Below are 25876 nucleotides of genomic sequence, written 5' to 3' on the forward strand. Positions count from 1 at the left end.
AGTTTATTCAATCATTTACTCCATATCTTTTTCATTAAAAACACTAGGTAAGTCTTATTTATCATTCTAGTCAGCAGAGCAGCTAGAAATGCATCCATTCATTCATTCAACCAACAAGTATTCAAGGAGCACCTTCTCTGTGCCAGGTCCTTGGGCATGGAGTGATATCTTGTGGAAGTCTAATTCAAGGATTGCATGTCACAGGGACCCCCTCAGTACCATTGCACTCATTTTCTTATGTAAGTATCTATGTATATGACATGTAAGTTACCAGAGACAACTGATGGTCATAAGGGTCCACTTTGAGTTAATAAAAATATATTCATGGTTCTACTGCATGTCTAAAGATCTAAGGATTTTACACTTCCTTTCAGTCCAGTTCAGTGCAGTCGCTCAGTTGTGTCCGACTCTTTGTGACCCCATGAACCGCAGCATGCCAGGCCTCCCTGTCCATCACCAACTCCCAGAGTCTACCCAAAACCATGTCCATTGAGTTGGTGATGCCACCCAACCACCTCATCCTCTGTCGTCCCCTTCTCCTCCTACCCTCAATCTTTCCCAGCATCAGGATCTTTTCAAATGAGTCAGCTTTTTACATCAGGTGGCCAAAGTATTGGCGTTTCAGCTTCAACATCAGTCCTTCCAATGAACACTCAGGACTGATCTCCTTTAGGATGGACTGGTTGGATCTCCTTGCAGTCCAAGGGACTCTCAAGAGTCTTCTCCAACACCACAGTTCAAAAACATCAATTCTTCGGCAGTCAGCCTTCTTTATGGGCCAACTCTCACATCCATACCTGACCACAGGAAAAACCATAGCCTTGACTAGATGGACCTTTGTTGACAAAGTAATGTCTCTGCTTTTTAATATGCTGTCTAGGTGGCCATAACTTTCCTTCCAAGGAGTAAGCGTCTTTTAATTTCATGGCTGTAATCACCATCTGCAGTGATTTTGGAGCCCTCCAAAACAAAGTCACTGTTTCCACTGTTTCCCCATTTATTTGCCATGAAGTGATGGGACCAGATGCCATGATCTTAGTTTTCTGAATGTTGAGCTTTAAGCCAACTTTTTCACTCTCTTCTTTCACTTTCATCAAGAGGCTCTTTAGTTTCTCTTCACTTTCTGCCATAAGGGTGGTGTCATCTGCATATCTGAGGTTATTGATATTTCTCCCGGCGATCTTGGTTTCAGCTTGTGCTTCATCCAGTCCAGCGTTTCTCATGATGTACTCTGCATATAACTGTAACCTGTAATGTGGCTAAACTCTAGTGCTTGGAACCTACCTCTATGTGTAATATCATTTATTGGCAAAAACTCATTCTAAAGTTCAGTGTTAGAAAGACCAAGGGTCCGGTATGGAGGTTAGAGGGTGATGGAAAGGGTCTTTAAGGGGAGGGGAAATGAGAAGAGGAAGTAAGTCCCAGGTATTTCCAATAGTAATACTGTTGGGAAGACTTTCAGGTCCTGTGATGAGGGTGTGTGTCTTTAGCAAAGACAACCATTGACATGTGAAGGACCGCCATCCATTTGGGCATCTGAGGGCGCTGTCAGTGAAAACCCAGCTGTCTCCCTCTCTGACCTGACTGGTGGTATTTTGGGGGAGCCAGGGATTATTTCCAGTCCATCCTAAAGGAAATCAGCCCTGAATATTCATTGGAAGGACTGATGTTGAAGCTCCAATTCCTTGGCCACCTGATGTGAAGAGCCAACTCATTGGAAAAGACCCTGATGCTGGGAAAGATTGAAGGCGGGAGGAGAAGGGGGTGACAGAGGATGGGATGGTTGGATGGCATCACTGACTCCATGGACATGAGTTTGAGCAAACTCTGGGAGACAGCGGAGGACAGAGGAGCCTGGCGTGCTGCAGTCCATGGGCTCACAAAGAGTTGGACATGACTGAGCGACTGAACAACAGAAGAATAGGGCTGGTTCTTCTCTGTGCTCCACGAGGTGGAGAGTCAGTGGCTCCAGGGCTCCAGCCTGGCTCCCCACAGCTGCGGGGTAGGCAGCATAGGAGGCAGTGACTGTAGCCCTCGAGGCTCTTCTGTCTCTGGGCTATTCCAGGCAAGAATCCTGGAGTGGGTTGCCATGTCCTCCTCCAGGGGATCTTCCTGACCCAGGGATGGAACTTGGGTCTCCTGCCTTGCAGGCAGATTCTTTACCGACCAAGCCACCAGGGAAGCCCACTTAAAATACTAAACCCGAACCATTCTGAGAGCCTTTGAGAAATGACAGCTGACTGATTGCCCACTTCAAACATCTCTCTCGTTCGCCCAGATTCCAACTTCCAACCAACTAGGTCACTTTGACTCAACAAGGTTAAGTGTGGGTTTTTCAAGTTGGTCCTTCGGCGTGATCGTCTCACACAACCCCGGCGAAACTTAAAGGCAGAAGTCGATGGCACACAGAACGGGGGTGCTGGCTGTATCTTCGGACTAGCAGGCTGTCTGGCGTAGAGCAGGAATTGAAGTCTCCTGACTAGGCTTTTCTTCTGCTTTATTCTACGGAATCAAAGTTTCAAAAGAGAAACACCCCTTCTGGTCATTTGAGGGGGTGCGTGGAGAGAGCCAGGGTGGAGGAAAGGATATGCTGAAAGACAAGATCGCGGAGACAGATGAAGTTCAGTGATGGCTAGCGGCCCTGTCTCGCTGCCGTCGGGCAGAAGGCCGGGAGGAGGGCGTATAAACAGAGGCATCTGGTCCCCCAGCATGGAGCGGCAGGTCCGTGAACCGTGACAGATGCAGCCTCAGCTGTGACTGGGCACGAGGCGCCGGTGTCCAAGCCCGGGTCAGGCGCAGGGCCCATTTTCACAGTGACAGTGCAGTGTCAACCTGCCATTCTCTCTTTCTCGGGTGGTTTTTGTGGTTTTTTTTTTTTCCTCTGAAATCTGCCAGCTCTCGGAAGCCGCATAGACTGGGCCCCTCGGGTTCGCAGGCTGGAGGAGGCGAGCAGGGAAAAGCAGTGAGTGACATCTAGAGAGGGACGCTGGAGGGGGAGCGCCAGAGCGCCAGCAGCAAGCCCAGAAAGATGTGACTGTGGAGGAGGGGGTGCCTGGCTTTGGCATTGTCCTGGGCAGAATTCAGTGTAGACTGGGCACTTAGCGAGTTACCTAGGAGGGCATTTTATCTTACTGACTGGTTTTCACTGGAGGATGATTGCTTTGCATCATGTTGGTTTCTGCCCTACAACAACAGGAATCAGGCATAATTCTGTTTCCCCTCCCCCGAGAGCCTCCCTCCCCGCCCCCACCCTACCTGCTATGTCATCACAGAGCTCCAGGTTGGGCTTCCTGTGCTCCATAGCAACTTCCCACTAACTATTTCACACTTGACAGTGTGCGTATGTCAACGCTACTTTCTCAACTCATCCTACCTAGGAGGGCGTGTTCAGGCTTTACTTCTGGGATGTACATGTGGGCTCTGGGGGAGACTAGAAGTGTTCTTTACGGACACTTACAAAGGAAGCCAGGAATATCAGATTTTCTAAGAATCACTTGATCTATTCGAGAAGGAAACTAAAAGAACAGGTGTATTTGTGAGGAACTCACAGTGTTCTGGCAAAAAGGCACTTTGTTCTCCCAGGTCTCCGGGGTGTTTAATTAATATAACTGCCCTCACCCCAATGTGTGGGGGCAATTGGATGGAACGGACTCCATTCGGTGTTGGCTGCCAAGAATTCTGAAGTCTCTGCTGGGAGCGACTTGAAATACCTGGCCTTTTCCCGTCTTGGATCCACTCAGTTTTCCTCTCTTTCTCTCTTTCTTATTATGAAGGTGGGACGGATTTCCAGGATTTGGCTACGTGAAAAAGACCCCACACTGCCAGGGCAGGTTTATACTTTCTACTTGTTTCTGAAAGCCTGGAGTTGGGGCTGAGGAGATGAGACTGCAGTGGGGCTCAGACGAACCTTTGTATCAGTGGGCTGAGTCTGGGGGTGAAAAGCCATGTGTCTCACTAACCTTTCCTTCCATAGTCAAGCTCTGGTGTTTGGATTTTCTCGTCTCCTTTCTCTCTCTTTTAGTGCTGTGCCCCTCTTGGGGTTCACTTCTTACTTCCTTTCCATCCCTCATCCATCACGGAGGGACTAATAAGTCAGAAAGGACTCAGAAATCTCTAGGCAAAGAATACTTCCCACTTGTGGGTGGAGAGACCTGACAAATACCCTAGTGATGGGGCATCCTAGGCACCTCAGGCCCCCAAAGCCCAGCTAAGTGCCTTGGGGTTGCGCTTACAGTTAGAAAATAAACAAGCAAGCAAACACAAATCCTAATCATTTTACTTGCCATAGTCTGATTTCTGTTAAACCCAGACTGATTCCTTACGGAGGTGGATTCCTGAGCTCCTGAATCCTGTAATTTCCCATGATGATGGAACCTTCCTTATTTCTTTTCTTCCTCACTTTCTCCCTAGAGAGATGTAGTCCTCACATCATATGTCTTAGAATTTGCTTCCATCTCTCATGTACCCTGTGTTCTTGTTGCTGCTCAGGTGCTCAGTCGTGTCTGACTCACTAATGATATACCTATGTTCTTATGGTTGTCGTTCGGTCGCTCATTCATGCTTGACTCTGTGATCCCATGGACCACAGCACACCAGGCTTCCCTGTCCTTCATTATCTCCTGGAGCCTTGCTCAAACTCATGTCCAGTGAGCCGGTGATACCATCCGACCATCTCATCCTCTGTCGCCCCCATCTCCTCTACCTACAGCGAAGTCCGTCCGGACTCTGCAGCTGGATGCTGCTTCCCGTCTCTCTCCCATTTGCACACCTGTGTGCTTGACCTTCTCCCTTTGTGTCGTATGACTCCTCCCCACCTCCCTTCTCTATCCCTAAGGGGCTGATCGCGTTTTGGTACTCACCTCTGCATTTTTTTCCTACTCAAAACCCTTTGGAGACTGGGCGTGGGATGGCACTGTGACACCCTAAACATTTCTTGGTCTCTGAATAGAAGCTGACCAAACGCACGGGCTCAGTGCTGGATGGGCGGCGCTGCTTCTAAATGACGCGCTAGCCGAGCATCTCAGCCCTCTTGTCCACTCTTGGTCCACACGATGCCTCTTATTCGCCCGACATGAAGTCTTCCCCAGAAGACCATCGCCACACTGATCACACCGGAGAGTGTGCTGAACAGCAAGTTTCCCCAGCACTGTGGGTGCAAGGTGCCTTTCCTCTGCAAACATCTGGCCCCTTGATAAATCGTTGCCGTGCTCCAGGCCCAGTGCGGAGGCTGCGCGCGCTGCTCGAGGTCTGTTCTCAAGTTGTTGCAGGGACCCCGCCGTATGATGACAATTAGGAGCTGTTAGTGTGCAGATGAGGCCTGCGAGTGGCAGGTGGCCGGGAACGGGCCTCAATTAACTAACAGGCCCCAAATCCCTTCCTAATGAGGCTGGGCCACCCAGATGAGCCAGAAGGCATGTGTCAGTGACAGCAACAGAGGATTTGCAATGGAGAGGGGGAGAGGCTGGTCAACAGGTTCCTTGGCTGGTCCGCAGAAACAGCCGTTCTGGAAGGGTGTCGTGGCTCAGAAAGACCCCTGAGCCAGCCGGGCCGTGGAGTGGCCTGGAGCGGGTAGCACGGGTGGGACTTGGTTTCACTCCTTTCATCTTTCCAAGTGGCCCCCTCCTGGGTCAGTTCGTCTCCTTGGTGTGTACGAGTGAAGCATGAGGCTGTCCCTCAGGATAAGTGGTACATGGGACATGGCAGGCCAGCAGGCAAGGTAATGATGTCAGACACGTAATAAAGGACGATTGTCTTGAGTGGAATTTGAATTCCAAATCAGACTCCGCAATAACCGTGGCAAGTGTCACGTTGGGCTCTGTAGTTAAGGGCCGGGTGCCATTTCCATTGCAAATCTTCGGGGGCTTTGTGTGGATTCCTCATCTGAGCAGATACGGGATGGAGATCTGTCTGGCTCCCTGTGAGAGCGCTTATGAATTAGAAAGGAGAGCAAAATGTTAAGAACGCACCGTGTTAGCAAGGGAGGTATCCCTGGTAGAATTCTGGGCTCCTCGCTTTGCTTCAATCCCTCACCTGAAACGGCTTGCTGGGAAGATTTGAGACTGGCCCATGGAGTATGAATCTCCCCAGGGTCTGAAGAACTTGAAATAAATCAGTTCTCTCACGCTTCTGCTGCTGTGGGTAGGAGGGCACCGATTATACATGCGTTTTCCCTGGACCGCAGCTTGTGCCCCAGGGAGTCTCCAGAGGGGCCTTTGTGTGTGCACGGTTCCCTAATCATAAACCCATATTCCAGCATGTGGTTTAGAGCTGTGCTTAAAGCTGATTATTTATTATCCCTCCCTTCTTTCTTCTCTTGTAGCATCAAAATGGTGTTGAAGACAGCCTGATGCCTTAAATGTTAAGACAGGGGACCGCTGCTGGGGCTGTGGCTGCCCCTTTGTCCACATGTGTGATGGTGTTTGGATAACATTATGAACCACATGTGCCAGGCTGCGGAGCTCAGAGACAAAGCGGCAAACAGAGACCCCTGGGGGCCACCCCACCCTCCTCTCTTGAGGTCATTTCTGACCCAGAGAGTGCGTAACTGAGCACCTCTGTCCTTTCTCTAACGTTGTTGACGTAACAACGTATGTCTAGAAAGAGGAGTCTCCTCCTTTCGAAAGGAGGACTTTGCCAAGTTTTACTCATCCAGCTAGTTTTATCTTTACCTGTTTGTAGCTCTCTGTCTTGGACTATTGAATTCTGTGGCACACGTTTGTCTATTTGTTTAATGACCTATGTATCTGCTCTTGTTCTTGCGGGCTTTTCTCTGGTTGGGGGCGGGCAGGGCCGGCTTTCAGTCGTGGTACCCAGGCTTCTCTTGCTGCGGAGCACCGGCTCTAGGGTTCTCTGGCCAGCAGTGAAACACGGGTCCTAGGGCACAGGCTGGATAGTTGTGGCTCACAGGCTTAGTCGCTCTGCGGCATGTGGGGTCTTCCTGGACCAGGGACTGAGCCTGTGTCCCCAGCATTGGCAGATGGGTTCTTCATCACTGAGCCACCAGGGAAGCCCCTATGAATTTATTTATTGTCCTGAGTATCCCCTAGTCTCCAGGTCCTTTTAGGACAGTCCAGAAACACTGGTGACGGTAGAGCTGTAAGATTAGAAGATGTACACATCTTATTTCCTTCCTTCCTCCCCTCCTCCCTTCCTTCCTGGATGCCTCTCTCTCATCCTTTCTTTTTTGAGCAAGACCCAGATCCAAAACCACTTTAGGTCAAACATGTCTTTGCTCCTCCAGAAGCTCCACAGGGAATTAAACTCCCTGTTTCCAATTAAGTCGTATGAACCCTGCTCAGGCTCTAGTCCAGCCTAGAGTTCCTGGGCAGGGCAGGGGTCCTTTCTCGGTTCAGGTTTGAGTGGCCGAGTGATGAGTTCGAAGCTACGATCGAATCAGCACAAATTTTATTCAGTGGCCAAAGAATAGAGAAGCAGATCCCTTTTTCACCTGCCTGGTGAGGGGCATTTAATTTAATTTATTGTTATTTTAAAACTTTTTATTTTGTACTGGGGTACAGCTGATTAACAGCGTTTTGACAGTTTCAGATGAACAGCGACAGGACCCAGCCATCCATACACATTTTACAGATGATGCTCTGAGAACTGGGCTTCCCAGGTGGCTCAGCAGGTAAAGAAATCCGTCTCTAGTGCCGGAGACATGAGTTTGATTCCTGGGTCAGGAAGATCTCTTGGAGGTGGGCATGGCAACCCACTCCAGTATTTTTGCCTGGAGAACTCTGCGAACAAGAGGAGCCCGGTGGGCTATAGTCCATAGGGTCACGAAGAGTTGGACACGACTGAGCCTCCAACCCCTTACATCCTTATGTCTGTACCTCCAGGCTCCTTAACGATCGAGCCCAGGGGGATTTCCAGCCAAATGCCTGGTCAGCCCTTAGCTTTGCCTTCTTCTCTCCACCCTAGGTTCTTTGTTAACTCTCTTCTCTTGCCCTCTGAACCCTGACTTGATTAGTCTAAAACTCAGCATCTAAGACCCTCCAAGATAAAAGTTCCCTTCAGCCAGTGGTGTGCGGTATAAAGAGTTAACATCTAGTTCTCTGCAGTGGGGTGGAGAAAGCCCTGATTTTTAGCATTTACTAATTTCTGTGGTATAAATACTCCCGAGAGGATCACAAAACAGAGTTGTGAAGAGACACAATTGGAGCCAGTGCAGGCCAACTGCACAAACCACCACTCCCGTCCCCAGAGAGCTAGAATACCCATCTAACTGGGAGATCTCCCAGCTCCGAACACCCACAGGACCAAAGCCCCTGCCAGCCGGATCTGCTTGCCTGCGTCCTCACCATCCCCAGTCCCTCAGCACCGCTCCCCTCCCAACTCTTCTAGATCAAGGCTTGGTCCTTTCACAGTGTCCACCAAGGACAGCTGCCCCTTGGGGTGGGGAGAGAAGGCGGGTATTCCACCTCCCTCCCGCCACGTGTGACTGATGGGTCTGCGTGTCAGGTTTGCCTCGTTCAGCCCATGAGGTGTCTGCAGAGGCGCTAGCATTCATGCTTATTCGCTCAGTCATGTCCGACTCTTTGCGACCCCATGGACTGTAGCCCACCAGGTTCCTCCATCCATGGGATTCTCCAGGCAAGAATACTGGAGTGGGTTGCCATGCCTTCCTCCAAGGGATCTTCCCAACCAGGGATCGAACCCAGGTCTTCCGTATTGTGGGCAGATTCTTTACCATCTGAGCCACCAAGGAAGCCCGCAGAGGTGCTGGACCTCCCTCCCAATCTTTCTGCAAGAAATATCTTTTTCACTAGGACAACACTGGGATGGGGTAGGATGTGATGCTGATGCTGCTCATGCTTTGCACTTAACTGGGTTCACAGCCAGGCCTGTGCCCAGGACACCTCCTTCAGGAAGCCTTCTGAGATCTTCCTCAGTGTAGATTTCACTGGTGTTTCTGTTACAGACCTGCACTCTTTTCCATCAGAACCCTTTGCTCATCCTTTAATGTGATTATTTGTCTCTATACATCAACTCAATGGACAAGAGTGTGAGCACACTTTGGGAGACAGTGAAGGACAAGGAAGCCTGATGTGCTGCAGTTTATGGAGTCGCCAAGACAGCAAATGAATAGCAACATCCATCACTAAGTTCTGTGAGGGCAGAGTGTGTGTCCATTTGGGCAACTGCCTCACCCATGATGTTGATGGATATTTGTGTGATGTGTGAAAAAAAAATCTGCAACATGAATGAAAGACTTGGGCCACCACTGTTCTCCCCATCGCAGGCTGCCCACTTGGCTCCCTCAGGCTTAAGCAACCCCAGAATTTCAGAGGTTTCCCATCTGTTTCATTTCCAGCAGCTAGAAAAGATGTGGTATATGAAACACTTTCTGATAATGCTTCTCAAGTTATGCCCTCAGGAGACTGAAATTCATTCATCCATTCATCAGTCAATCAATAAACATTAATTGAGTACCTACTAAGTGCCAGATGGTCTGACAGCCACGAGGAGTAAAGAGGAGCCTTAAAACTCTTTGATGCCTTCAGAGTACTTCCGTGCTGGTAGAAAACACGTCCCTTCCTTCAGGATTGACTCTCCCACTGAGCCTGGTGTGAAGAGCACGTGTGTTAGTGACAGAGAATTCGCCTCGTTGCTGGCTTCTGACACTTATTAGTTGGGTTAACGTGAATGGGTCACCTTATCTCTCTGAACCCAGCTTTCTCTTCTGTGATGCCAGGGATCTAGAACTTACCAGGCTTTTTGCAAGCAGCAAAAGCACTACGTGTGCACTTTTAACTTTAAATCGCCAATGAGATTTTTCTCCTAAAGTTTTAAGAAAGACTAAGAACTGAGTCAATCCTTTTAAAGGCACTGCCCCCTGAGTTTTTGCCAAAGAGGTTCATCACCGAGGTCTTCTTTCTTTCTACTCCTCTTCAACCCCCTCGTTTGGGTGCCTGACAGATTCCTAGGAAGACCACGCTCACCACGATATTTAAATATCTGTGAGGGACTTGTAAAATTCTTGACCCCAAAAACAGACATTGTGCTTAATTGCTGGGCTCTCCCATGGTTTTGACAGCTACAGTACCTGGTTTCACGTTGCTGCTAGCCAGAAGTCACCCGTTGAAACATGTTTTCTTAAACAGTGACTGATAAGTTGTTATCTTCCAGCTTCTCCTGCTAATTAGACATCATGAGTCAAAGTTAATTTGGTGGAAAACATTTCTCAATTTAATGACATTTATGGGCAATTAGGCACGTGTGGAAGGGGACGCAGATTCACATTTCAGCCTATTTCCAGGGCTTAACAAGAATCTCCTCTTTCCCGGTTGGAGATTTCTCATTCTCTAAGGAGTAAGTTCCACACAGACACCACGGGCCTCCTTGTTATGCTAGAAACAAGCTACCACACAGTAATGAGGTGCAGACGGAGATAAAATCAGGCTCCGCGGACGTTCCTGTGTTGCGCAGACCCGGGCCGCGTGGCAAGAAGTCCCGAGTGAAGTGCAAACCTTGGTCACGGACTCATGTTGCTGATAAATGCATGCCAAGCACATATTTTCAGCCCCTTGTCAGAAATGGCTTCCGTTTTTCAGGCTAACTCATTTGAGAAAAGAGCTAGCCATGGAAAAATTAGCATCCTTAAATTTTCAAGGGCCTTAAATTTCCAATTTTACGGGCCTTTGGTCTTAAGATGATGTTACTGTGATTTGGGGGAAGCAAAACATTCTCAAAGGGTCATTTTGTCCCAGTGAACTGCTACATTCTCCTTGCCTGAGCGGTAGCTGAGAAGCAAAGGCGTGGATACTTGGGCTCTGGGGTCCTGGCTCAGCTCCTGGACAGTGTTGTACCCACCTGCCTCCGTCTAAGCCAGCATCCTTCTCGCCTGACTCGCTTCTCTCTGAGAGATGCTTTAAAGTCACATGAAGTTGCTAGTTCTTTTCCTTTGGAAGGGAGGAATCATCTTTGTGTGTATGTACACACACACACAGATAATAAATGGTGGTGACTCCTCCCCTCTTCCCGCTGGTAGGCTGGTTTATGGATATAATAACGAAACTAAAGTAGTCCAATAACTCCAAAGCAATTCAGTGGGCTACAGGGCTGAGTTGGGATTACAATTGACCAAAACCTTAACCTGATAGCTGAGGGCCTTTCCTATGATGCCATGAATTCGCAGTTCTGGAAAACTAGAATATGAGATACGCCTGGTGCCTCAAGATTCACGAAGTTCTCATATTCTACTTAAGTATTTAAAACATATAATTTTGTTTGATGTATGACACATGTACTTATCATATATCCAGATATTAAAAAAAAATGTTCTGGGTGGTTGAGGGGTAAAATAAAACCTTACGTAACAACTAATAATAACTTTGATTGCTCATTATGCTATATTTTAGGAGTTAGGAACTGATGCTTCCTAAGGAGGAGGGGGTTGGGAGAGGGATGGAGTAGGGGGTTGGGGTTGGCAAATGTAGGCTTTTATATGTGGAATGGATAAATAAGGTCCTACTGTACAGCACAGAGAACTATGTTCAATATCCCATGATAAACCAAAATGGAAAAGACTATTAAAAAAAGAATGTATATATATGTATGTATATATATGTATAACTGAATCACTTTGCTGTACAGCAGCAGTTAACACAGCATTCTACATCAACTATACTTCAATTAAAAACAAAAGAAATCTTCTAAAATATAATAATATTTAATATATGAATATTATTATAGTATGATACATAAGCACCTATGTAAGGGTTGTAAATAATATATACATATTAAAATAAGAGGAATGTACAAAACAAAATAATGATCAGGTGAAAGCTAAAGTCAGCAAAATAAATAGCACTTTCTTTTAATAAAACTTTCCAGGAGACAAATGCAGTTTTCTGATGGTCTGTAGTGCAGTTCACTGAGACCCAAACGTCTCCAAAACTAATGGCGTGCTGAGACCTGCTCCATCTCGAGGGGACAGTCCACCCGCAAGCCCTGGGGCAAGTGTTGGTGGGCAGCTGCAGCCTGGAAATTGTGAAATGAGGGGAGAGGGGGCTGGCCCCCACGTGCCTATTGGAGAAACTGCATAGGACTGCTAGAAAATTCCTCCCACCTTCAGTCTTTCCCAGCATGGGGGTCTTTTCTAATGAGTCAGTTCTTCGCAGAAGGTGGCCAAAGTATTGGAGTTTCAGCTTCAGCATCAGTCCTTCCAATGAATAACTCCTGTCTGTAAAATGGAGCTAACCATACCTGCCTTGCAAAGTTATTGGAAGCATCAACAAGACGGCATGTACTGTAAGCTGCGATGCGCTGACTGTGGATGGCGCTGGAGCAGCTGGTTTGGAGAGAAGCTTGGGCTTTTCCTCTGGATCTGGGAGCTGACCGTGGTCTCCATCTGGTCATCGCCTCTGGACCACATGCCGCTCTCCTGGCCTTTCCTCCTCCGCTCCCCCATCACAATATGCCTGACGGGCGTCCTTCTCTGCAGGATCCTGCTTTCTGCCAGGTGACAGCCAGATAATCCAGCCACACACTCCTTACTAATGGGGATTAGGGTGCTAATGGGTTCTCCCTCTAGGTTAACATATGTCCTTCTACAGAGGGGCCTGCTGGAGACGATGCTTTGGCCAGGGAAATGACTCTAGTGGACTGGCTTTGCAGGCAGTGGGAGGGACTCTTGCAGTGGGATCAGTCTGCAACCCCTGATTTACCTCTGCAACAAAAGTCTGGCCAAACCCTTCAGCATCCGCATCCCTCTATTCAATTTCCCAACATGTAAAACTCAGAAGACTTTTCTTGAAGGAGAACAAAATATATCTCCTAATGGATCTATTGATTTATCCAAGATTTCCTAAGCATCTTGTAAAACCATCATGACAGTTATCATTTGTTAAGCACCTGTGCTGTGTGCTTAGCCACTCAGTCGTGTCCGACTCTTTGCCACCCCGTGGACTGTAGCCCGCCAGGCTCCTCTGTTCATGGGGATTCTCCAGGTAAGAATACTGGAGTGAATTGCCATGCCCTCCTCCAGGGGATCTTCCCAACCCAGGGATCGAACCCAGGCTTCCCACGTTGCAGGCGGATTCTTTACCACCTGAGCACCTATGAAATACCAAAAACTCATACTTGGTGTTTGCTGTATAATTATTTCATTTAATTTTAACAACCACCTCCTCCCTACCCTACTGGTAAAGAGACAAGGTTTTTGTTTTCTAACAAATTGTGGTAAAATACATAATATACCATTTACCATCTTGACACTTTTTTTTTTTCTTTACTATTTTTTGGCCACACTATGCAGCTTATAGGACTTTACTTCCCTGATCAGGGATGGGATCCATGCCCACTGCACAGAAGCTCCATGTCTTAAGCACTGGACCACCTTAACCATTTTTAATGGTATAGTTTATCGGCACTAAGTACATCCACATTCTTTGCAGCCATCACCACCATCCATCCACGGAACACTTTTTTTTTTTTTTGTAAAAGAAACTCTACACCTGTTAAACAAGAATGCCGCATTCTCTTCTCCCTCCAGCCCCGACAACCATCATGCCACTTGCTGTCTCTATGAATCTGACTCTACTAAGGTACCCTGGATTGGTGGAATCACGCTGTGTTGGTCCTTCTGTGTCTGCTTATTTCACTTAGCAAAGGTCTGTATAGTCAAAGCTATGGTTTTTCCAGTAGTTATGTGGAGAGGTGAGATGCTTCAGTTCCTCTGATGCATCAGTTCTTCTCACTCCAGATGTGAGAGGTGGACCATAAAGAAAGCTGAGCACCAAAGAATTGATGCTTTTGAACTGTGGTGTTGAAGAAGACTCTTGAACGTCCCTTGGACGGCAAGGAGATCCAACCAATCCATTCTAAAGGAAATCAGCCTGGGGTATTCATTGGAAGGACTGATAGTGAAGCTGATGGCGAACAGCTGACTCACTGAAAAAGACCCTAATGCTGGGAAAGAGTGAAGGCAGGGAGAGAAAGGGACGACAGAGGACAAGATGGTTGGATGGCATCACAGACTCAAAGGACATGAGTTTGAGAAAGCTCTGGGAGGTGGTGAAGGACCAGCAAGACTGGCATGCTGCAGTCCAGGGGGTCACAAAGAGTCAGACATGACTGAGTGACTCCACAGCAATAATTTCCTCAAGGTTCAGATGTTGTAGCCTGTGTCCTTTTCCTGGCTGAATAATATTCCACTGTGTGGACAGACCACATTTTATTTATCCATTCATCTGTTGATGGACCTTTGGGTTATTTCTACCTTTTGGCTATTGTGAATGATGCTTTTTGTTACATGTTACATGTTACATGTAACATGGTGTACAAATATATCTTTGAAACCCTGTTTTCAGTATATACCCAGAGGTATAATTCCAGGATCATATGTTAATTCCATTTTTAGTTTTTTGAGAAGCCACTGACTGTTTTTCCTTTTGCACCAGCAGTGCACAAGGATTCCAATTTCTGCACATCCTTGCCAACACTTGTTATTTTTCAAAAAAAAAAAATCTATCTATCTTTTTTGGCTGAGTCAGGTCCTATGTTGCTCTGCAAGGGCTCTTCCTTGCAGCACCAAGACTTCTCTCTAGTTGCTCTGGAGTGCATGGGCTCTCTACTTGAGGCACAAGCTCTGTAGTTGTGGTGTGCGAGGACCCAGTTGCCCCAAGGCAGGTGGGATCTTAGTTCCCTGACCAGGGATCTCACCCATGTCCCCTGCATTGGAAAGCAGATTCTTAATCATTGGACCACCAACGAAGTCCTTGTCTTTTGGATAATATTAATAGCCCTTCTAATGAATGTGGAGGAGAATGGACTTCAGGACTTCAGTTTATCAAAATAAACTCCCTCCACCTCTCTGTGTCCCTGTGTGCCAACCCCCTTACCCAAAATAACCCAGGCCAGCTTCCCACCCCCCTGCCCCTGCCACCAGCTGCTGCTCTGCCAGGCTCCATTGCTCTCCTGTGATCCGCTGACCCACTGCTTTTGGCTCATACGCCTTTAATCGGGAGGGTTTCTTTGGAGAACTTCAGCAAGGTGCCAGCCCCTCTTTGGTTTTTAATGACTGCCCTCTGACTTCCCTGGTGGCTCAGCTGGTAAAGAATCCGCTTGGAATGCGGGAGACCTGGGTTGGGAAGATCCCCCTGGAGAAGGGAACGGCTACCCACTCCAGGATTCTGGCCTGGGGAATTCCATGGACTGTATAGTCCACGGGGTGGCAAAGAGCTGGACACAGACTGAGCACTTTCACTTTCTCTGACTTCAACCACTTAGGATTAAAATTCACCCTGCTTGCAGGCACCAGATTCTCCCACCAGGATGTTTGATGTTGAAGGCTTCTGGACTCCTGGATCTGCTACAATCACACACAGTGTGTGGTTATTGGTCTCTGGGGAGAAGCAGCTCCCCTGATGATAAAACTCCCACAGATAAACTTGACTTTCCTGAGACCAGGGTTCGAGACAGAGGGATGGGTAGTCAGGAGTCTTGAACTGGGATTTCAAGAACTGCTATTCTTCCTGTGCTCCAAATTCTATATGCAGAGTTGAAACAAATATGTCAATTTCCAGGTTGACAATATAGAGGAGCCTGGTGGGATACAGTCCATGGGGTCGCAAAGAGTCGGACAGGACTGAGTGCATACACACACACAAACACACACACACACACACACACACACACACAACCATGTGACTTTATAATCCACTGGCCAGTAAGGGGCGCTGTTGATTGAGAGACTGTGGCTGGAAGCTGGGCAAAAGAAGTGACCAGCGGATATTTGCCTTCTCAAGTCCTTTGAGGCTTCCCTCTTTGGGGGCGGGGGCGATCTTCCTGGAGCTGAAAAACTCAAATAAGTGGCTTCAACTTCAGCAGTCTCACTGCTGTCTCCCTGAAGAGAGACCAATCCCCAGGGCTGGTTTCTTTGCCAAGTCCTCCCTAGCCAGGCCCTCTCCTGGTCCTGACACCTGTAGATCCCTGTCAGCCTGGAGGGCTCCAGACCACTGCGGACAAGCTCCGGGCTGTGACTGCTCCAGGCTGAAAACTGCAGCCTACTTGTTCTTTTTACTGTTTCTATTGTCCTTTTGTTTATTTATCTTGGAGAACTATGGCAGGCAAATCCCATCCCCCCCTCTTTTTTTTTTGCACTCAGAGCACTAGTCCCATAGGCTGAAATCTACCCAGCACTCAGCCAGACAGACTACTGGAATTGCCCAGTGAAGTTTTCAAACGGGGAGAGAGTTAAAGCCAAGAAGAGAAAGAAAAGGACCCAAAGATACTGGCATCACATATCCATCCTGCTTGTGATGGCGTCTATTCTTGTGATTGGAAAATATATACTATGTTGTGTTAATTGCTCAGTCATGTCCGACTTTGTCCATGTAATTCCCCAGTCAAGGATATTGCAGTGGGTTGACATTTCCTTCTCCAGGGGATCTTCCCAACCCAGGGATGGAACTTGGGTCTCCAGGGTTGCAGACAGATCCATTACCCTCTGAGCCACTAGGGAAGCCCAAAATATACCTTTTAAAAACTCCCCTGACCTCATCTAGTCCAGGTTTGAAAGAGAGTGTGCTGGGTTTCTGACCTAAGGCAAGAGGCTCATCCCCCTAGCCAGCTTCTTCCAGAGGCCCTGAGGCCTGTGTTCACTGGGAAAGCACTTAGAGACGCCCTCCAGAAAGGCCTATAGAAGTGCAAATTATTAATAGTCATTATGCTAGTGATGCTCACTTAAAACCCCGTTGGCAGCAGATAAAACAGAGGAGGCCTCTTGCCATTTGCTTGGGCTTCTCAGCACAGGACAGCACCAAACATCAGATGTTGGAAAACTCAGGATACTGGCACGGTTTTTGTTTGTTTTGTTTTGTTTTTATCAGTCAAGTGAGGACAGCCAGGTTTTGAGAGAAAGGTGAGTTTTCTCTTGAGCTGGCAGCGAACTGGTTAAATGCATACCATCCCCCTTTCTGGGTCTGAGGTTATAGTTGAAGATAAATGTGCTCCTATTAACATGCAGATTGGGATATCCATTTGCAAAGAACGGAGTTATTTCAGATGCTGTATGGGAATCCTTTCTGTATTTGTGTCTTTGGGGGTAGAAAGTCCAGCTGCCTCTTCTAAGATTGCCCATAACTCTTCAGATGTCAACACATCATTGAAAGGTGTCAGAATGGGGGAAATGAAAGATAATTATTCCAGCCGTGGAGAGCTACTTTGAAAGTGAATAGAATCTGTCAGATCGTCTTTTGAAAACAGCAGTTGGCTGCTTGTCCTGGCCATATTAAATGGATATATCTAGAGCCCAGTGAGGCTGTTTGAGATGGCGGTAATCAGCTTAAGTTGGTTTTGGTGGAAGGGAAAAAAGGCACTAGAAACAGGGCAATTACTGAGTTGGCGTGGAACAGCCGCCCTGATATGGTGACGAGGGGGCTTCTATTCAGGTCTTAAAAAATGGATTCTTACATTCTTTGTGGATGAATAAAGGGCAAAGTCCGTGAGGACTTAGTAATTTCCAGATGGGGTGGGTGTGGGGCAGCAAGGAGACTCCAAGGGGATCCCAGTGGCCTGGGGTGTGCAGTTCAGTCTCCTCCCAGGAACTGAACCAGGAACGGGAGGACAGAGCGACCTCGAGGCCAGGTAAGGTGGGTGCCTCGTACTTACACCGGAAATGAAAATGGAGGATCCTCAGACTTGGGTGATGACTGGAGATGCCAAAGCATCCAGCAAGTGGCTTTCGACAAATGTTCATATGGTATAGACATCTGGCTTATTCCTGCTTCCCACATCCCAAAACCAGACCTGGGGAACTTGAACATACCTGCTAACAGAGGAAACACCTGACCCAATAGAGAGAGGGCCTGGAGAGGTGTCCCCTGGGCCCACTTCTTCCAGACTTAAAGCTTAGACTTCGGGCGCTCTCTGAACAAGGCTGCTTGTAGATCTGGCCCCAGAAAGCCAGCCTGCTGCACAAGTCAACTGACTCTCGGCCCCAGCACCGGCCCACGCTGAAGCACACGGTCAAAGACTGTTTTTACGCAAACCCTGCCATTATTCTGTGGAGAGTGGAGCTGTTCATGTGTTGTGCTTCTAGCTGGAAAGTGAATCTATAGTGTGGAGACAACTTATCCCTGTTTCAGCGTTCTTCGTTTGCTAACATCGTGGGAGCCCCCGCTGGTCTCGGGGGTGTGCAGGTCTTTGGAAACTGGGCGCAGCAGGCTCTTGTGGTCACAGGACCAAGGCTGGGTGGCTTTGCGGTCTGTGGCACAGATCTCTGCCATTCCCAACCACAGACACTTATCTGCCACCAAAGCAAGGAGGCAGTGTTCCGCCCTACCTGGGGCAAGTCAGGGACGGAGAAGCCCCCTACCTATAAACAGTGCACCCTGGCCCACTGGGGGTGCAAAGGTCTGTCGTGTATGGGTGTCCCCTTCCAGCCCCTCCCTGCCCTCCACCCAGCCCCCGTCACCTGACAGTTTTATATGTAGAAGGCCTGTCCCAAACAGGCAGCCCTTAAAGACGGGAGCCCCTGCAGGCTCCTAGGAAGAAAAGGGTATTCTGTCTCTCTGCTGTGTTTCTGCAGAAAATCACGCCATCCCAGTTACAGTTTTGGCCAGGGACTCAATCTTTTGCAGTGACTGGTGATCACTGTTGCACACAGAGGCATCTTCCAGAACTCCTGACGCCCTGAAAGAGGTCTGGGCTTCTCTGGCGGCTCAGACAGTAAAGAATCCGCCCATAATGCAGGAGACCCAAGATCAATCCCTGGGTCAGGAAGATTCCCTGGAGAAGGGAATGGCTAACCACTCCAGTATTTTTTGCCTGGAGAATTCCATGGACAGAGGAGCCTGGCAGGCTACAGTCCTTAACTAAGGGGCGTGGGACATACAACAGTCTTCTGATTCAACACATGTAGATTCAGGATGAATTCTTATGCACATGTTTTTAAACCCCCGGCCAGCCCTGACACCCTGGCTTGATTTCATTGTTTTGGGATTCATTTATTTACCCACTCTGCAGGTGTTTCCCTTTGGGGCTCAGGCTTCAGAAGGAGTTCCAAAAAGGATTCCGCTGGGAGGAGGGATGGACTGGGAGTTTGATTTTAGTAGATGCAAACTATTCCACATAGAATGGATAAGCAACAAGGTCCTACTCTAGAACACAGGGAACTGTGGCTTGAGATGGGCTGAGAAAAACCATGAAGGAAAAGAATATAAAAAATAATGTACATAAATATATATGTATATATATGTGTGTGTGTGTGTGAGTGTGTGTAATGTCTGAGTCACTTTGCGGCACCACAGAAACTAACACAATGTTGTAAACCAACTATACATTAATAAAAAGAAAAATAGCAAAAAGGACTCTGAATGCTAGTGAGCAGTCTTGGAAAGGTGAGAGGAGGATGCTCTGACAATTTCTGCATCTCAGCTCAGCTCTTCACATTGCTTTAGGGTGAGTGAACCGTTTGGCATTGGCTCCAACTAGGCTCTGGGCTTTGTTCCAATCTCCAGAGACCCAGGTTCTATCTGGCCCAGCCCTTGCCAGCAGTTAGCTGTCTGTCCAAGGGCAAGTCGTTTGCCTTGAATGGCTTCAGGGTTCTTCTGAGTAAGAAAATCTCTTTTCCTTTTACCACATTTCAGAAATGCAGGCCTATCGACATGGCTTTGGGCTTCCCAGGGAGCGCTAGTGGTAAAGAACCTGCCTGCTGATGGAGGACACTTTAGAGACACGGGATCCATCCCTGGGTCGGGAAGAGGGCATGGCAACCCACTCCAGTATTCTTGCCTGAAGAATCCCATGGACAGAGGAGCCCAGCAGGCTACAGTCCATGGGGTCGTGAAGAGCCAGACACGACTGAGTGACAGCACGCACACACGCATACGCCCGTGCCTTTGTTTACAAGGCAAGGTGGGCCCATTCTGCTCACTCTTTGGCAAACTGCCACCCAGTGATGAGTTTCACGGCCATAAAAATGTGGCTGAATGCAAGAATGTGGGCGCAGACTCCCACTGAGGTCACCACACATGAGATGTCTGAGTGTTTCGACTCTGTTTTGTTGTCCGTGGAAGAGGACAATGTCTGAAGTATCTTGACCACCTATAGCTTGGGTCACCACCTTGGCTCAGAGGTCAGAGAGGAGCAGGAAATGGGGCACGAGGAAATGGGGCACAAGAGGGGAGCCCACAGCCTGGATAGGAGGCAGGACAGGGTTCCCAGGGCACTAAGACATACGACACCCCCCTCCCCTGCACAGTCATGACTAGGCATCCTTCAACAAGGGCCAGTTCCTGTGGGACACTTTACTCTGCGTGACAGTCTCAGCTAATTGGTTCCTGTTTCACTGGTGAATCGTTATACCTGTTCTCCATTTTTCCTATTTATTAAAACAAATTCAGTTTTTTTTTTGTTTCACTTGATCTTGATCCAAAGACTTCCAAAATGGAAAACAGAGGGAGGGGAAAAGTGAGATCTAGTTCATTTAGGAAATATTTAGTGGGAATTTCTCTCTTGGGCCAGTGGCTAAGACTCCACACTCCCCAGTACAGGGGGCCTGGATTGGATCTCTGGTCAGGGAACTAGATTCCACACGCCACGACTAAGAGTTTGCAGGTCGCAACTAAAGATCTTAGTGTGCTGCAAAACTAAGACCCAGTATAGCCAAATAAATAAACAAATAAATATTTTTTAAAAAACTTGAGAAAAAAAGAAATATTTTTTGGACTATGCCACAAAATGTTCAAGAATATGTAAGGAAGAGTCTGAAAACTTGGATTCTAATTCCATATCATTTTCTTGCTCTGTGACCTTAGGCTAATCCCTCGGTCTCTCTGAGCTACATTGGCTTCTATAGAATACAAATAATAATATATGCCTTACTAAGGCAATGGCACCCCACTCCAGTACTCTTGCCTGGAAAATCCCATGGACAGAGGAGCCTGGTAGGCTGCAGTCCATGGGGTCGCTAGGAGTTGGACACGACTGAGCGACTTCACTTTCACTTTTCACTTTCATGCATTGGAGAAGGCAATGGCAACCCACTTCAGTGTTATTGCCTGGAGAATCCCAGCGACGGGGGAGCCTGGTGGACTGCTGTCTATGGGGTCACACAGAGTCAGACACAACTGAAGCGACTTAGCAGCAAACAAATAAACATATATGAAAACAGCTTGTAAGGTAAACAGATGTACCTAAAGCATTGATATACATAAAGCTGAGCACTGAAGAATTGATGCTTTTGAACTGTGGTGTTGGAGAAGACTCTTGAGAGTCCCTTGGACTGCAAGGAGATCCAACCAGTGAACCCTAAAGGTTTCAGTCCTGAATATTCATTGGAAGGACTGATGCTGAAGCTGAAACTCCAATACTTTGGCCACCTGATGCAAAGAACTGACTCATTGGAAAAGACCCTGATGCTGGGAAAGGCAGGAGAAGACAGGGAGGACAGAGGATGAGATGGTTAGATCAAGTCATGGACTCAACAGACATGAGTTTGAGCAAGCTCCGGGAGATGATGATGGACAGGGAGGCCTGGCATGTTGTAGTGCATGGGGTTGCAAATAGTCAGATTATGAGACTGAGCAACTGAACTGACTGATAGTAGTAAAAACCAGACAATCTCATAAAAATGACTTGGGTCATCTTTGTTATAAAAGTGAGTGAAGTTGCTCAGTCGCGTCCGACTATTTGTGACCCCATGGACTGTAGCCTACCATGCTCCTCCATCCATGGGATTTTCCAGGCAAGAATACTGGAGTGGGTTGTCATTTTCTTCTCCAGAGGATCTTCCCAACCCAGGGATAGAACCCGGGTCTCCAGCATTGTAGGCAGACGATTTACCGTCTGAGACACCAGGGAAGTCGTGATAAGTTCCATCTGATAAGAAATTAGTTATGGGAAAAAAGTCTAGATCACAGAAAAACACAATTGCATTTTAGTCACACAAAAGACAGTGAAGGTTTCTACCCACCTCCTGGGCCCCCTGCATCTACTAATATAAGAATAGCAGCCAGTCAGTTCAGGGCCGCTAGATGTTGTGCTGATCAATGAGAAGGGAGCAGAGTCTCTTGCCTAGCTTTTATTGGTTACTGGAGATGTCAATCACTGGCTGTCCACTCGTAACCGGCTAATAGGCTTAAAGGTCCATTGTCTACACCACCTGACCTGATCGGGGCCCATAGTGTCTGACTAGTTTTTCCAGCTTTTGAAACATGAATGGTACCCTTTAATTGCTCTCATGGGGATTGTAATTGGAAGAGTGAATTCGTCAAGTGAAATCAGGTGAAGCAGCACAAAAGGCAGGTGGAATTTGAGGTTCAGAGACTCTGGCCCGCGGAGGTCGTGTGTAAGTTGGAGGGATGAAGGCAAGAGAATGGAGTGGGTTTCCAGAAAGATGTAGAAACACCGTGAGGGGAAGGAAGGGTGGCTCCCTGCGGCCCGCAGCCTCCTGTGTCCGTGTCTCAGTGTCTCCAGGCCCTGAGTCCCCTTTTCCAGGTGACCTGAGTTTCTATTCCAAGAGGGTAGCTGTGCGAGTCATCTTAGGATTCAAACCTGGAAGACTGGGGAGGAGGGAGCAGCTGCCAGAGTGTCTGATCACCAAGACCAGCTCCAGCTTTGCCACAAACAGCTCCTGAGTTGGAAATCCTGTGTCCTTTGCAGGAGAAACCATCCCCTGGGTCACGGTCACCTGGGAGCCTGGTTGTAGGCAGGGGAGGCGTTTTTTTTTCCTTCCTTTTTCTGCAGATCGAATGACATCTGGGTTAAAGAACTGCCTGTTTCCGTCTGGATATTTACAAGTGAGCCTGCCTTTGTTTCAGGTCCAGACCCTCCTATCCCAATCTGCTGCCTTGAAAACGCAGATTAGGGATGCAGATCAGCCTGGGGCTGGTTAAGCACGAATTCCTTTGTTGGTGGAGTGACTCAAAACCCACGTATCTAACGGTGGGTCAGGACATCCTCAGAATCATAGACTATATCACATTGTCCCTGTGTGTGAAGGGGAGTGGATGATAGATAACCAAAATAGTTATAATGATAATAAAAGTGAAAGAAAAATGAAAGCGATAGTCATTCAGTTGTGTCTGACTCTTTATGATCCTGTGGACTGTAGCACACCAGGCTCCTCTGTCCAGGGGATTCTCCAGGCAAGAATACTGGAGTGCGTTGCCATTTCCTTCTCCAGAGGATCTTCCCAACCTAGGTATCGAACCCGGGTCTCCTACATTGAAGGCAGATTCTTTACTGCTGAGCCACCAGAAAAGCCACCTCAGTCAGTTCAGTTGCTCAGTCGTGTCCAACTCTTTGTGACCCCATGGGCTGCAGCATGCCAGGCTTCACTGTCCATCACCAACTCCTGGAGCTTACTCACACTCATGTCCATGGAGTCGGTGATGCCATCCAACCATCTCATCCTCTGTCGTCCCTTTCTCCTCCTGCCCTCAATCTTTCCTATCATCAGGGTCTTTTCCAATGAGTCAGTTCTTCGCATCAGGTGGCCAGAGTATTGGAGTTTCAGCTTCAACATAAGTCCTTTCAATGGACACCCAGGACTGATCTCCTTTAGGATGACTGGTTGGATCTCCTTTCAGTCCAAGGGACTCTCAAGAGTCTTCTCTAACACCACAGTTCAAAAGCATCACTTCTTCTGCACTCAGCTTTCCTTATAGTCCAATTCTCACATCCATACATAACTACTGGAAAAACCATAGCTTTGACTAGAAGGACCTTTGTTGGCAAAGTAATGTCTCTGCTTTTTAATATGCTGTCTAGGTTGGTCATAACTTTTCCTCCAAGGAGCAAGCTTCTTTTAATTTCATGGCTGCAGTCACCATCTGCAGTGATTTTGGAGCCCCCCCAAATTAAACTGTTTCCATTGTTTTCCCATATATTTGCTATGAAGTGATGGGACCAGATGCCATGATCTTAGTGTTCTGAATGTTGAGTTTTAAGCCAACTTTTTCGACTCTCCTCTTTTACTTTCATCAAGAGGCTCTTTAGTTCTTCTTCACTTTCTGCCATAAGGGTGGTGTCATCTGTTGATATCATCTATTGATATTTCTCCCAGCAATCTTGATTCCAGCTTGTGCTTCATCCAGTCCAGCGTTTCTCATGATGTAATCTGCATATAAGTTAAATAAGCAGGGGGCAATATACAGCCTTGACGTATTTCTTTCCCAATTTGGAACCAATCTGTTGTTCCATGTCCAGTTCTAACTTGCTTCTTGACCTGCATACAGATTTCTCAGGAGACAGGTAAGGTGGTTTGGTATTCCCATCTCTTGAAGAATTTTCCACACTTTATTGTGATCCACACTGTCAAAGGCTTTGGCATAGTCAATAAAGCAGAAGTAGATGTTTTTCTGGAACTCTCTTGCTTTTTTGATGATTCAACGGATGTTGGCAATTTGATCTCTGGTTCCTCTGCCTCTTCTAAATTCAGCTTGAACATCTGGAATTTCATGGTTCAGGTACTGTTTAATCCTGGCTTGGAGAATTTTGAGCATTACTATGCTAGTGTGTGAGATGAGTGCAATTGTGTGGTAGTTTGAGCATTTTTTGGCATTGCCTTTCTTTGGGATTGGAATGAAAACTGACCTTTTCCGGTCCTTTGGCCACTGCTGTGTTTTTCAAATTTGCTGGCATATTGAGTGCAGCACTTTCACAGCATCAGCTTTAGACGCCACCTAGTACTTGATAGATAACTAGGTTTTGCATGAAGTGCTTTACATTAATGTTGTGGGATAGATAATAAAATTATTCCCATTTTACAGAGAGGGAAATTGAGGCCCAGGGATACTGGGTAAGTAGCTTACCAAATGGAGAAGGCAATGGCAACCCACTCCAGTACTCTTGCCTGGAAAATCCCATGGACAGAGGGGCCTGGTAGGCTGCAGTCCATGGGGTCGCTAGGAGTCGGACACGACTGAGTGACTTCACTTTCACTTTTCACTTTCATGCATTGGAGAAGGAAATGGCAACCCACTTCAGTGTTCTTGCCTGGAGAATCCCAGGGATGAGGGAGCCTGGTGGGCTGCTGTCTATGGGGTTGCACAGAGTCGGATACGACTGAAGCGACTTAGCAGCAGCAGCAGCTTACCAAAGCTCCACAGCTAGTAAGTGGCAGAGTTGACCATATGCTGACCCCAGAGCCTGGACTCTTCAGAATTACTTTCCATGACCTGTGCTGTTGTCAACAGAATCAGTAATAAATAACCACAAACACTTAAAACCCTACTCCTTGGGTGAGTCAAATCATTCTTCACGTTACATTTTTTTTAGCCACAGACTTACTCTGCCCAGTAAGTCCCTTAGGGAAAGGAATTGTTTTTTTCTCTCCGGCTGTAACTCCCTCGTTCTTTGGCATTGACCTCTCTCCCAGTGGGCATCCAAGAAGTTCAGCTGGCCGAGTGCCCCTTCCCTTCCTCTTTATGACGTCGATGTACCCCATGACGAGGGGTATCAGCACCTTGTCAAACGTGCTGTTTTCAACTTCTTATTTTACACGGAAGTATAGCCGATTAGCAATGTTGTGATAGTTTTAGGTGACCAGCAAAGAGACTCAGTCATATGCATATACATGTATTCATAGTTAGGGAGTTTGGGATCGACAGGTACACACTGCCATGGTTAAAATGCGTAACCGACAAGGACATACTGTGTAGTACAGGGAACTCCGCTCAACAGTATATGGCAACTTGGATGGGAGGAGAGTTTGGGGGAGAATGGATCCATGTATATGTATGGCTGAATCCTTTTGCTATTCACCTGAAACTGTCACAACATTGTTAATTGGCTATGATCCAATATAAAATAAAAGTAAAAAAAATATAGCTATGTCCCCCTGTTACCAAAGGGTCCAAGGCTCAAACTACAGTTGGTTAAATATGGAATTTGTGGTCATTTTTTATGAAGAATTTTTACCTAGGCT

Source organism: Bos javanicus, chromosome 1, assembly GCF_032452875.1.
Source record: "Bos javanicus breed banteng chromosome 1, ARS-OSU_banteng_1.0, whole genome shotgun sequence".
In the NCBI taxonomy this organism is placed as follows: Eukaryota; Metazoa; Chordata; class Mammalia; order Artiodactyla; family Bovidae; genus Bos; species Bos javanicus.